This window comes from Nicotiana attenuata, chromosome 10, assembly GCF_001879085.1.
Source record: "Nicotiana attenuata strain UT chromosome 10, NIATTr2, whole genome shotgun sequence".
Classification (NCBI taxonomy): Eukaryota; Viridiplantae; Streptophyta; class Magnoliopsida; order Solanales; family Solanaceae; genus Nicotiana; species Nicotiana attenuata.
In genome coordinates, this window is record NC_031998.1 from 5,914,950 (window position 1) to 5,930,591 (window position 15,642).

Genomic DNA, 15,642 nt, shown 5'->3' on the forward strand with positions numbered 1-15,642 from the left:
AAGACTCCCTTCATGGCTGCTTCTTGGAGAAGAAGATGAGTCGGTGGGGGGTGGGGGTCTTGTGAAAAAGCTGCGTTACTGTTCCCCTTTCAAAGCTCTTCCCTATTCTATTAGAGTCTAGGGTTTAATTTGTATAGTCTAGGTCTTTAAGAAGAATAAGGATCCGGGTCTTGGGTGTTGGGTCGATCCGCTTTGGGCTAGGTTGAGGGAAAATTTTGGGCTTTTAAAATGGTTTGGCCCAATTCAAATTAAAACCAACTCTTTTTTTTTCAATTCTTTTCTTTCTTTAATTAATTAAAAACCTAAATTAAACTCCTAAATTTATTCAAATTGTAAAATTAAGCTAATTATCTAACTATAATGTTTATAAAAATTAGTTGATCCTAAATTTAAAGAGAGAACTTAATAATCCAAAATTAAAAGCTAAGAATGTAAAAATGAGCCATTTTTGTAATTTTCATTTTAAATAAAGCAACTAATTAATTAATTAATCCTAAAATGTAAAACACAAAATCTAAATGCAATGCATGGTATTTTTTTTAATTTTTTTTTGATTTTTTAATGGAAATTAAATATGCACAATAATGCAAACAATTAACAAAATTCTACGAAAATTCCTATAAATTGCAAAAAATTGGGAAAATTATTTTCTGATATTTTATGGGAGTAATTCATATAGGGCAAAAATCACGTGCTCACACATGCGTAGAAATGTTTTAAAATGATTACTGAATATTTTAAAAATACAATGAACCATTTTCTAGTAAAATAATGCAATAATGTACACATGGGCTATAATTGCAAAGTTATTGCAATTGTAACCAAAAAGTGTAAATCTGGCCATTTGTGAAATAATTTGAACTTATATGACTATAAATAGCAAAAATTGGATCATGAAATGTTGTAAGAACGTTTGTGATGCAATTTTGTAATTATTTATATAAATAAAATACTGGAAAATTAATTTAAAAATGTAGAAATTATGGAAAAATATCAATTGATGTTGATGCATAATTTTGAAGGTATATATGCACTTAAAAAGTATTATAAGGGAAAATTGGGTATCAACGGCTGCAGAACATTAGGAAAAACTTCACATTCTTGAAATTCCTGTCGTGCGATATGTTGATTCTAGTACTAAACTTCTGTTATTATATTCTCTCATAGATGGTAAGGACACGTGCTACCAGTCAGGACGGACGACCACCAGTTGGGGCCACTAGAGGCCTAGGTCGCGGTCGAGGCCGTGGTAGGGGCAGGGGTTCAGCCCGTACATCAGATGGGGCAGCACCTACAGATCCACCAGCCGCCCCAGTTCATGATCAGATTCCAGTGGGGGATGCTCCAGCCAGCGGGACCAGCTCAGGCACCCGCTGTTCCTATTGTCATTCCGGGTCTTCAGGAGACCTTGGCTCAGATCTTGATCGTGTTCACTAGTCTTGCTCAGGCGGTCGCAGATTCTACTATCGCAGCCACTTCTCAGGCCGAGGGAGGCAGTCAGACTCCTGCCGCCCGCACACTCGAGTAGGTTGTTCAGGGATTGCAGACACCGGAGGCACCACCAGTCCAGCCGGTTGCACCCGCTCAGGGTTTTGTAGTACCAGTTATGCCTGAGGACGAGCATCGTCGATTGGAGAGGATTGGTAGACTTTAGCCTCCGACTTTTAGTGGTATAGAGGGCGAGGATGCCCAGGGTTTCTTGGACAAGTGTTAGAGGATTCTTCGTACAACGAGTATTCCGGAGACCGGCGGGGTAGCATTTACTACTTTTCAGTTTTCTGGAGCTGCTTTTACTTGGTAGGAGGCTTATGAGAGGCGTAGGCCGGTTGATGCAGCGCCCCTTACCTGGCAGCAGTTCTCCGTTCTCTTCTTGGAGAAGTATGTGCCACAGTCCAGCAGAGAGGAGCTGCGCAGGCAGTTCGAGCAGTTGCGTTAGGGAGATATGACTGTGACGCAGTATGCGATGAGATTTTTAGAGTTAGCTTGTCATGTTGTTTGGTTGGTTCCTACAAACAAAGAGAGGATCAGGAGGTTCGTGGATGGCCTCACATATCAGCTTCAGATTCTCATGACTAGAGAGAGGATGTCCGATGCTACCTTTGAGCAGGTTGTTGATAATGCTCGAGAGATTGAGTCAGTTCGTCGCCAGGAGCGAGATGAGAGGGAGGCTAAGAGGCCTCGAGGATCTGGTTGTTTTAGTGACGCTCCTTCGAGAGGTCAGTTTCAGCACGGCAGAGGCCGTCTATTCAGACATACTCAGTCAACTCGCCCATTTCATCATGGGGCATCATCGGGCCATGGTTCTCACAGCTCACATCAGGGCTATTCATCACTCAATGCCCTAACGGCCCAGAGTTCGTCCCGTGCTCCATCTGTTTAGGGTTCTTCCATGCCAGCTCCTTCTACTGGTCATTCCGGTGCCAAGGGTTCCCTTCAGTCCCCGTTCCCCGCACCAGGGAGTTGTTACGAGTGTGGAGAGTTTGGACACATGAGGAGGCAGTGTCCTCGTCTTCTTGAGGGTCCATCTCAGTAGAGGAGTTAGCCCTCGACTTCAGCTCCAGTTACATCACCACCCGCTCAAGCAGCTAGGGGTGGGGGTCAGTCAGCTAGGGGTCACCCCAGATGGGGAGGTCGATCAGGTGGTGGTCAGGCCCGTTTCTATGCACTCCCAGCCAGACCAGATGCTATTGCTTCAGATGTTGTGATTACTGGTATTGTCTCAGTCTGCCACAGAGATGCCTCTGTATTATTTGATCATGGTTCCACTTTTTCATATGTGTCATCATATTTTGCTCGTTATTTGGATATGCCCCGTAAGTCTCTTGTTTCATCTGTTCGTGTATCTACTCCGATGGGCGATACTATAGTTGTGGACCGTGTATACCGGTCGTGTGTGGTGACTATTGGGGGTCTGGAGACCCGAGTGGACCTTTTGTTGCTTTGTATGGTGGACTTTGATGTGATATTAGGCATGGATTGACTATCTCCTTGTCGTGCTATATTGGACTGTCATGCTAAGACAGTGACGTTGGCTATGCCGGTATGCCACGGATTGAGTGGTGAGGTTCGACTGATTTTGTCCCAAGTAGGGTGATTTCACTTCTGAAGGCCCAGCGGATGGTTGGGAAGGGTTGTCTTTCATACTTAGCCTTTGTGAGGGATGTCAGTGCAGAGACTCCTAGTATTGATTCTGTTCCTATAGTGAGGGGTTTTCCCGATGTGTTTCCTGCAGACTTATAGGGCATGCCCCCGGACATGGATATTGATTTTAGTATTGATTTGGTGCCGGGCACTAAGCCCATTTCTATTCCTCTATATCGTATTGCACCGGCGGAGTTGAAAGAGCTGAAGGAGCAGCTTCAGGAACTCCATGATAAGGGGTTTATTCGGCCTAGTGTGTCGTGGGGTGCGCCTGTTCTATTTGTGAAGAAGAAGGATGGCACGATGATGATGTGCATTGATTACAGGCAGTTGAACAAAGTTACAATCAAGAACAAGTATCCTTTGCCTCGCATTGATGATTTATTTGACCAGCTTCAGAGAGCGAGGGTGTTCTCCAAGATTGATCTCCATTCAGGGTATCACCAGTTGAAGATCAAGGACTCGGATATTCTTTAGACGGCTTTCAGGACCCGATATGGTCATTATGAGTTCCTTGTGATGTCTTTTGGGCTAATCAATGCCCCGACATCGTTCATGCATCTGATGAATAGCGTGTTTTGGCCTTATCTCGACTCGTTCGTGATTGTATTCATTGATGATATTCTGGTGTACTCGTGTAGTCAGGAGGAGCATGCGGAGCATTTGAGAGTTGTGTTGCAGAGATTGAGGGAGAAGAAGCTTTGTGCAAGTTCTCCAAATGTGAGTTTTGGCTCAGTTCAGTGGCTTTCTTGGGGCACGTGGTGTCCAGTGAGGGTATTCAAGTTGATCCGAAGAAGATAAAGGCAGTTCAGAGTTGGCCCAGACCGTCCTCAGCCATAGAGATTCGTAGTTTTCTTGGTTTGGCGGGCTATTACCGTCGGTTCGTTTAGGGATTTTCATCCATTGCATCACCCTTGACCAAATTGACTTAGAAGGGTGCTCCATTCAGGTGGTCGGATGAATGTTATGCGAGCTTTCAGAAGCTCAAGACTGCCTTGACCATAGCTTCAGTGCTAGTTTTGCCATCAGCTTCAGGATCATATACCGTGTATTGTGATGCTTCGAGAGTTGGTATTGGGTGTGTGTTGATGTAGGAGGGTAGAGTTATTGCTTATGTTTCTCGTCAATTGAAGCACCATGAGAAGAACTACCCTGTTCATGATCTAGAGTTGGTTGCCATTGTTCACGCGTTGAAGATTTGGAGGCATTATCTGTATGGTGTGTCGTGTGAGGTGTTTACGGATCATTGTAGCCTCCAGCACTTGTCCAAGCAGAAGGATCTCAATTTGAGGCAACGGAGATGGTTGGAGCTGCTAAAGGATTATGATATAACTATCTTATACCACCCGGGGAAGGCCAATGTAATGGCCGATGCTTTGAGTAGGAAGGCGGTGAGTATGGGGAGTTTGGCGTATATTCCTGTTGGGGAGAGACCTCTTGCAGTTGATGTTCAGGCCTTGGCCAATCGGTTCGTGAGGTTGGATATTTCAAAGCCAGTCGGGTCTTAGCTTGTGTGATTTCTCGGTCTTCCTTATTTGATCGCATCAGAGAGCGCCAGTATGATGATCCTCATTTGCTTGTCCTTAAGGATAGAGTTTAGCACGATGATGCCACAGATGTGACTATTGGTGATGATAGGGTATTGAGGATGCAGGGCCGGATATGTGTGCCCAATGTGGATGGGCTTCGGGAGTTGATCTTAGAGGAGACCCATAGCTCGCGGTATTCCATTCATCCGGGTGCCGCGAAGATGTATCAGGATTTTAAGCAGCATTATTGGTGGAGAAGAATGAAGAAGGATATTGTGGGATTTGCAGCGATATATATATATATATATATATATATATATATATATATATATATATATATATATATATATATATATATATATTATGGATCGGGCTGCACGCCGCAACGATATGTATTGTGTAGGGCTGCGCGCCGCAGGAATATGATTCTTGGGCTGTAGGAGCCCCTTCGGAGTCTGTACACTCCCAATGAGCGTAGTCGACTATATATTACGGATCGGGCTGCACGCCGCAACGGTTATTATTATTATTATTATGAGATATTTATTGAGCTGGAGTGCTGAGTGTGAGTACTGATTGACGAGCGACTGAGAGGCTTGCCCGAGAGGCTATACTTATGAGTGATGCATTGCCCGAGGGGCTTGTTTATGACATTTTGCTGTTTCCACTCTTCTTTATACTGAACCTCTGTTGAAAAATGTTGAATAAATGCCTTTAAAGGATTTTAATTGAAACTGGAGTTTTATGAGATAACTGATTATTGAACTGCAAATTTGACTTGATGTTTCTGTTGAGATTTCTTATATGATTTCAAATGCTCGTCACTGCACTCAGACTTTATTTACTTTAGTTACTTACTGAGTTGGCGTACTCACATTACTCCCTGCACCTTGTGTGCAGATCCAGGTGCCCGAGCATCAGAGTGAGAGCTTCCAACACTCTCAGAATTTAAACCGGAGATCGCAAGGTAGATGCACGGCGTTCGCAACCTTGCTTTCCTCTTTCCTATATTAGTATTGTGTCTTTCAGACTTATTATGTATTATTCAGACAGTGTTGGGTTGTACTTAGAGGCTCTTGACTAGTCACACAAGATTCGATCTGTGTTAGAATATTTTGTACTGGTTTTCCGCTTATTTCTGTTAGTTTATATATTTCATATAAAGAATTCGATACTTAATCGATTTTAGAAAATGATTTTTATAAAAAGAATTCGATGTGGTAAATGTTGTTTTGGCTTGCCTAGTACTGTGATAGGCGCCATCACGATCGGGGTATTTGGGGTCGTGACACGTTAGCGGAGTTTGCCTACAACAACAGTTATTAGTCGGTTGCCGGTTGGGTGGTTGAGCCGGGAGAGGCTCGGTTGTTGGGTAAATATTTAGTTCAGGATGCCTTAGAAAAGGTTAAGATCATTCAAGATAGGCTTCGTACAGCTCAGTCCAGGCAGAAGAGTTATGCCGACCATAAGGTTCGTGATGTGGCATTCATGGTCGGAGAGCGAGTGTTGCTTCGGGTGTCGCCCATGAAGGGGGTGATGAGATTTGGGAAGAAGGGCAAGCTAAGCCCTAGGTTCATCGGTCCTTTTGAGATCCTTGATTGAGTGGGAGATGTGGCTTACAGACTTGCGTTGCCGCCGGGTTTATCAGTTGTGCATCCAGTGTTTCATGTGTCCATGCTTCGGAAGTATCACGGCGATCCATCCCACGTGTTAGACTTCAGCACCATCCAGTTGGACAAGTACTTGACCTATGAGGAGGAGCCGGTAGCTATTCTAGACCGGCAGGTTCGTCAGTTGAGATCGAAGAGTTACCCTTCGGTTCGTGTTCAGTGGAGAGGTCAGCCTGTCGAGGCAGCTACCTGGGAGTACGAGTCTTATATACGGAGCCGATATCCCCATCTTTTCACCGACTCAGGTACTTTTCTATGTCCGTTCGAGGACGAACGATTGTTTTAGAGGTGGAGAATGTGATGACCCAAAAGGTCATCCCTTGTTTTAGAAGTCAAATCTGTGTTCCGAGGCCTACAAAACCTCCTTTTGTCTCACCTCGATTTGCGTGCACAGTCCGGCGTATATTCGGAAAGCCTTTATGTGAAAATTTGAGAAAATGCTAAGTTTTGCCTTTAAAATTGAATTAAGTTGACTTCAGTCAACATTTTGGGTAAATGGACCTGGACCCGTGATTTGATGATCCCAGAGGGTCCGTAGAAAAATATGGGACTTGGGCATATGCCCGGAATTGAATTCCGAGGTCCCTAGCCCAAGAAATGAATTTTTGAAGAAAATTGTTTAACTGAAAATATAATGGTTTTTGGAAATTTAATGATGCTTGATTGCGATGGTATCGGGCCCGTATTTTGGTTCAGGAGACCGGTACAGGTTTCATACGGTATTTAAGTTACTTCTGTGAAATTTTGTAAGAAACGGAGTTTATATGACGTGAATCGGACCCTCGGCTGTGGAAATAGAAACTTTAAAAGTTCTTGAAATTTTCATTGATTTTGATGCTAAATTCGTAGTTCTAGGTGTTATTTTGGCAATTTGATCGCGCGAGCAAGTCCGTATGATGTTTTTAGACTTGTGTGCATGTTTGGTTTGGATCCCCGAGGGCTCGGGTGAGTTTCGGATAGGTTCCGGGATGTTTTGGACTTAAAGATTTCTGTTGTTTTGCTGTTGCAGGTGCACAGATGTTTCCTTCTTCGCATTCGCGAAGGAACTCTCGTGAACACGAAGAGTAAAATTGTTTGAAGGAAAATTCCTTCTACGCGAACGCGAAGGCCATTTTGGCAGGGACCTGGGGAGGGGTGTGATACCGAATGTGGCCAGCTACTCGCGAACGCGAAGGTAGGGGGTGTGAACCTTCGCGAATGCGTACGTTACCTCGTGAGCGCTAAGGCTCTTCTAGCCAATGCTTCACGAACGCGGCAGGCTTCTCGCGAATGCGAAGAAGACCTGTCCAGCAATTTTAAAACAGAACTTAGGTCGGGATTAGACCAAAATTTCATATCTTCTTCCATAGAATCCGACCTTGGGCGATTTTTGAAGAGGGATTTCAACACAGAATCATAGGTTTGTGTTCTTAAACTCATTTCTTTCACTTTCCATCAACACCCATTAGATTTCTAGGCCTAAATCTTGTTCTTTAAGGATAGAAATTAGGGATTTTGGGGAAATTGGGGATTTTGCAAATTTGGGAATTTAGACGTCGATTTGTGGTCAGATTCCGAACTAATTACATATCCGGGCTCGTGGATGAATGGGTGAATGGATTTTGGTCCGAACCTCGAGTTTTGACCAAGCGGTCCCGGGGTCGGGTTTTGAATTTTTGGGAAGAATGTTGGGAAATCCATAATTTTTCATTTGAATTGGTTTCTTTGGCTTCAATTGATGTTAATAAGTTAATTATGACTAGATACAAGTGAATAGGAGGTGAAATCTAAGGGGAACGCGGTATTTGAGGCTTGAGTTTGGCCGTGGAATCGAGGTATGTGTTTGGTCTAACCTTAGCTTGAGGGAATAGGTGTCTTTGTCTTATTTTCTACGTGTTAGTGTTGAGTACGACTTATAGGTGTGGTGACGAGTATCTATACGTTGGTGTCGAGCATGCCCGTGAGTCTTATACTGTGACTGTTGACTCTTATTATGTACTGCCCATGCTTATATTGATGATTATCCATGTTGAACAAGACTTATGATAATTTCTTGGTAATTGACCATTGTTGAGTATTGGCTCAAGTTGAGATTTATTTTGTGAAGCTAACTGTCGGAACGAGATTGGTTATAGCGGATTCCCTTGCCGGGATGTATTTGTTTCTATTGTTGATTCCCTTGCCGGGATGTTATTGTTTCTACTGTTTGAGTGAGGAAAGAGTGATAAAGCACGAAGAGTAATGCCGTGCACATTTATATTTATATTGATGCATATGGTGAGGAAGAGAGATAAAGAACTAAGCGTGATGTCGTGCACATTTATATTATTCATATGGTGAGGAAGGGTGATGCCGTGCACATTTACATTTATATTGATGCATATGGTGAGAAAGAGAGATAAAGCACGAATGGTAATGCCGTGCACATTTCTATTATTCATATGGTGAGGATTGAGAGTAAAAGCACGAAGGGTGATACCGTGCACATTTCTATTATTGATTGCATGGTGAGATTGAGAGTAAAAGCACGAAGGGTGATGCCGTGCATTTTCTGTTTGTTGTGTTCATTTGATGTTATCGGTTCAAGTGTTTCAACTGTTTAAACTCCTTACTACAGTAATTCCTTATGTTGAAACCACCATAGCACGTTGCCCCTTCCCGTACATTTCTGCTTAGTTTTTATTACTTGCTACTCTGTTATTATGCTGATTAACTATACAGGTTTATGATGTTGTCGTGTCCTAGCCTCGTCACTACTTCGCCGAGGTTAGGCTCGACACTTACCAGTACATGGGGTCGGTTGTACTGATACTGCACTCTGCACTTTCTGTGCAGATCTCGGTGCCGGACCGTGTGAGTAGAGTTGGGTGGCTGCCTTCATTCCAGTGGAGACCCGAAGTAGTCGTGCAGGCGTCCGCAGGCCTTGGCGTCCCCTTCTATCCTGTTTCTTTTCTTTTTTATCTATTTCTGAGACAGATGTGTATTTTTTTGTTTAGACCATTATTTGTAGTATTCGTATACTGTCTGTGAGTAGTGACACCACTTCTGGGTGGAGTTTTATTACGATTTCGTTATTTGTATTAAGATGATCTGTTAAATTCTGTTCTTCCGCATTTATTCCGTTGATTTATTTTTGTTAACTTGTACGATGTTAAAAAATAAAGGAAAAAGGGTAAAATAATCAGTAACGTTGGCTTGCCTAGCGGGTTCAATGTTAGGCGCCATCACGGTCCCGACGGTGGAAAATTCGGATCGTGACAACACATGATTGGGGGTGCCCTTTATAATAGGGAAACCCTAAATAAGGTACATTTCTATTTACAGTAAGGAATATTATTGGTACATCTGTCTAACCGCCTAGTACGGAATCGTACAATCTTATTCCAGGATTTGCGCCATGATCTTGAGGACGTGGCAGGAATCTTGCTCATTCCGTTACAAATTCGTAATGGCATTATTCGGGGTCAAACATACTCGGCTTCGATATTCTTCGTACTCTTATCTTCGGGCATTGCATTCTGTCTTCGAGCTCGAGTCTGATCCATTGAGCTTGAACTCGACCTTGTCTGAACTCGGGCTTGAGGCGACCCCTCGAACCTATAGATCGGCGGCATACGATCTTGACCGTATACAGAACGCTTATATCATTCTTAAGTTTCGAATACTTAATAGAGTAAAATGATATTACTAGTCACTAGATCTAAAACATTAGTGAGTCAACGGTGAAAATCGAGCTCTATATGACATCATACAGTATATACATGTAAAAAACTCTCTCAAACTTATTAATTCATCGAGTTAAATTTTTGTAGTATTCTTTGTATATTGACCGATAATATGACTACTTATATTTCTATTTCATTTTAGAAATTGTAACTCAGTTCACCACCTAATGTCTTAAATTTTCACACCTTTGAAACATTATTCTTTGATTAAAATAAAGTCGAGTGTTTTCATTATTCTGGCACAGAATAAAATCACCAGCATAATTATATTTCGCTTGGCCTAAAAAATAATCTCCCTTACCCTATATTCAATCGTGACATGTTGTCTCAAACCATTGTCATGATCCCTCATATGATGATATATTCTTATACAATTTATAAAAATTCGAGTCATTTAAATTCTCATTCATTCACATTACCTTATTGGTTTTGTTTGTTGGACGGTAATAATGAGTATTTGAACTAATTAAATTTAGAAGGATAAAACAATATGAAATTTTGGTGTTAGTGCATTTTAATATTAAAATTATAATATTAAAGTATATTATTTCTTGTGAGATGGTGGTTATAGATTGGCAATAAAGTAGTTATTACTTTGGTGTAACTCCTGAAACCACTAATGCCATGATCTACCACTTATTACCCACTAAAAGTTATATTTTGTAACCACCAACCCATGTTCTACGATTTTATCCCACTATCTTATTATTTATTTCAAGGAAGAGATTTTACACCTATAAATTGTGGTATTTCTTTTTTGTGTTGAGTATGAGAAAAGTATTATGGTGTACATGAAAAATGTATGGCTGATATTGTGGAAAATAGAGTTAAGAGAAAGAGAAAATCTAACTCTCGAACTTTTTCTCTACAAAAGATAATATTATCTTTGTTGAAGGAAGGTGTTCATTTTGGTGGAGGTTTGGACTCAAAAACTTGTCCAGAGTTTGTTCGAGTCATACAATATTGTCGGGCTGTTGTATCCTGGAGGGGACTAGTCAAGAGTATTATTGTTGGACCGGTGAAGATACTACTGCAGTGGGCTTGAATCTCCTTAAAGAGAGCGAGATTTCCGCGCCTCAGCCTGAAGAATATTTATTTATTTTTCCTCATCTTATTCTTCAACTGTAATTACTTGTAATTTCACCAACAATTTTAAGGAGATTCAAATTTTTTTTATGCAGTTGAAAAAATAGCGGATATCAAGATAGAAGTTCACTCTCTTTATGAGATTGAATGGTAAAAAAAAATTATATGGTTAACTCAAGTGGAGCAAAGGTAAAAAAAATTTACCTTATATTTTTATGAATATGTGATTATATTATTTATAATACATTTTTATAATTCTAGAAATAGTGGGGGTAAATAATGATAAAAAATTTTGCATGAAAAATTTGAATATTCATGCATGAGTGAAAGTTGATTAAATCAAAGAATGTGATAAGTGCATCTATCATGAGTCTTGAAATAATTCACATGTGATATTTGCCTCTATGTTGATGATTTGCTAATATTTGGCTCTAACATGAATGTGATTGGAGAAACTAAGAGCATGTTGAGTAGCCATTTTGACATGAAAGAATTGGGTGAGGCAAATTTCATTTTTAGAATGAAGATTACTAGAACATGTGATGTAATTTTCTTTGACCATTCACATTATGCTGAGAAAATTTTAAAAAAATATAATTTTATTGATTGCAAGCATGTGGTAACCCCTTTTGATCAAGTGTTCACTTATTTCCTATATAAAGTGAAAATGATGTGATAAATCAAAAGGAATATGCTAGCTTAATTGAAAGCTTGAGAATATGTGATTGATTACACTTGATTTGAAATTGCATACGTTGTATGAGTACTTAGCATGTTTACAAGCAAGCCAGGTAATGAACATTGGCATGCCATAATAAGAGTTACGAGGTATTTGCTTGGTACAAAAACCTATTGCTTATCTTATAAAAAATATCCTGTTGTACTTGAAGGCTTTTCTGATACAGATTGGAATATTTTATCTTTGAGAGGTGGTGCTATTTATTGGAAGTTAAAAAGAAATATTGCTAACTCTACCATGTAGGCTGAACTAATTGCTTCAGCTTCAGCTAGTAAGGAAGCGAATTGGTTGAGAAATTTATTATTTCAAATTCCTTATTTTGAAAAACCAATTCTTCCTATTTTAATTCATTATGATAGCACCGCTGCTATTGTAGAGTACAAAACCGTTATTACAACGATAAAACTAGACCTATGAGGAGAAAATACAATGCTGTGTGATATTTGAAAAGTGGTAAATTGATGTTGATTATGTAATAATTTTGCAGATCCACTAACCAAGGCCTTGGCAACAGAAAAGATCTGGAGTACATCGAGGGGGATGGGATTGAAGCCCATAAACTCATAAGTCATATATGGGAAACCCAACCTCGAGACTAGAGATTCTATAACCAGGTTCAATGGGAAGAACGAATCATATGATGGCTTGATTTGAAATGCACTATTTTTATTATTGTTCCATCCCTATGATGTAAGTGCATTTATCATGTAATGATTTGCGAGGTTGAGTTTTATTAACTCTTAGTGAATATCAGTAGCTCGTATGAGTGGGATGTTAGAGTTACAGGAGCACCCTTGACAGATTTCACCTATGTGAGTGTAGAAGTAGGGCGCTTCCTAGGAGAATTGGGCTTGTTCTCAAAACACTAATGAAAATCGGGATAGCACAAGGCCATAATGTGCTGGCTAATAAAGCTCATGTCAATATCTTGATTATTATGTATGAGCAGTGATACTTTATTTTCCTAAAGCAGTCATAATTCAAGTCTGAGACTACTACTGACTCTGGAGTAGAGATTGTTGTTTTACTAAGTGGAGGTTTAATGCAGAGCACACATTCATTATGCATAATAATCTCCCTTCAACTGATAAACTCTCTTATTTTAATATTAAAATGAGTGGGGGAATGTTGGTGTTAGTGCATTTAAATATTAAAATTATAATATTAAAGCGCATTATTTCTTGTGAGATAGTGGTTATGAATTGGCAAGAAAGTGGTCATTACTTTGGTGTAACTCATGAAACCACTAATGCCATGATCTACCATTTATTACTCACTAAAGTTTATATTTTGTAACCACCAACCCATGTTTTACTATTTAATTATCTCACTATCTTATTATTTATTTCAAGGAAGAGATTCTACACCTATAAATTGTCGTATTTCTTCTTTGCGTTGAGTATGAGAAAAGTGTTATGGTGTACATGAAAAATATGTGGCTGGTATTGTGAAAAAGAGAGTTAAGAGAAAGAGAAAATCTAAGTCTCGAACCTTTTCTCTACAAAAGATAATATTATCTTTGTTGAAGGAAGATGTTCATTTTGGTAGAGCTTTGGACTCAACAACTTGTCTAGAGTTTGTTCGAGTCATACGACATTGTCGGGCTGTTGTATCCTAGAGGGGACAAGTCAAGAGTATTACTACTGGACCGGTGAAGATACTACCGCAATGGACTTGAATCTCCTTAAAGAGAGCAAGATATCCGCGCATCAGCCTGAAGAATATTTATTTATTTTTCTTCATCTTATTTTTCAACTGTAATTACTTGTAATTTTACCAACATAAATTATCTCATATTACACGAGGATGGGCTTATATGTCACATATGTGCATATATTGCTCCAAATTAAAATGAATTATTTGATTTGGTCAAACATCATATACAAATAAGTATTTTGCTTATTAGAAAGGAAAAAAAAATTGACTTCAGTCCATTCAAAATTCCATTGAAATGGATGCATTTCTTAAGGCAAAATAATTCAACAAAAGTTAGGAAAAAAATAATACTAGTCATTCAAAATCTCATACTCTATCAATGTATCCTCAAAAACGAATATTTGGTTGTTTAATACTACACCACATATGCAAGTGGCTTCTAATCAAGTATATGCATGTCTTCTCTACTACATTAAGATTTACAATACCTATTCAGGGATGAGGAATAAACTGGTAAGAAAATTTTGACTGAATATTTTTATCTTTCTATTTTTCTTTATCTTCTTCTATAAAATAATATACGCGTCAAACGTTGATCTCACTAGTTTAGTTATGATGAGATAATCATAAAAATTTGGGAATCTCAACCGGATATCTTATTGCGACGGTACAAATTATGAATCACATTTGGTGGATATTCTTTTTTTTTTTTTTTGGTTTACTAACCAGTATCTGTTACTCGCTTTGGAGACCAACTAATTGTATTAAGAACTTTTTCTATAGATATGAATATAGGACACCAACTAATTGTATTAAGAACTTTTTCTATAGATATGAATATAGGACATCTGTTACTAACTCTATGTTCATTGATACATTGAATATACAAATAGTATATACCTAACATACAACTTATTTATACATTGGGCTTTAATCTGACACAATCTCTAGCAAAGTTATCATGCATAAGTCAAAGTCTTGCTAATTGTTGTAAAAATACATCTATTTATTATATTTTTTGGAGATCTTGACGCTTTTTATGATGACTTTGTTGTTTACTTTGAACTGTTGGAGATTAGTTGATCCAAGAAAATAAATGAATTTATCAATTTGCCTATGTAAGTGGCTTATGACAAATAATTGAGTTTGTCATGCTAAAGGTTTACGTTGGGACTAATGATATAACATAATTAACAGCAGTATCATTTTTGCAAATAACCCATAAATCGTTCAAATAGTAGTTGCAACAATATCTTTTGGCTTTATGAGATACTGATTTGGCTATGTATAGAGGCACGAGAGAGAGTGAAGGAAAATAAGGCAGATTGGAGTCTAGCATGAAGAAGATTGGAGCTATTTTCTTACTTTGTATACATTGACAATTATTGCTATGTTACGTAGCTAAATAAGAATCTCCTGGTATTGTACCGATTTATGCATCTACTAGTACTAGTTGTGGTAAATAGAGAGGGAAAGTGGAAGGTACAAGCGGAATTCATATAGAGTGAGAAACTCTCACTTCTCACTACACACAAAAATGGAGAATACACTCAAGACACCTAACATACCACCGGAACCATCGGATAATAACTCCATGGAGGAGGATACTAACCCAGCGCATTCTTACGAGGAAATGCTCCTAGACAAGAAGGATACTTCCGAAACGGAATAGTACACATTAGATCTTGATAAATCAGGATGCGAGTTAAATGGCAAGAAAAACCTAGGCCCAATCATTATCTCTCAAGAGGATAAAAACCGGCTATATGAGCCATGGTGCTTCTCAGTTATTATAAAAAAATTTGGTAGACGAATGCCACATCATCTTCTCCGATCCAAACTAATTGATCTACGAAACCCCTCCGAATAGTTAATCTTGATTGACCTAGGATGGAACTTCTTTATAGTCAAATTTGGAAAGGAAGAAAACCCGATCAAGGCAATACACCAAGGCCCATGGTTCATATCCAAAAACTTTCTCTCAGTTAGAAGGTGGGAACCAAAATTTGCCCCACAAGAAGCCACCCTATCTCTCACTTATATGGGTGCGACTACCTCAATTGCCAACCGAGTTTTATGACAAGGAGGTATTGGAAAAAGTGGGTAGGAAACTTGGG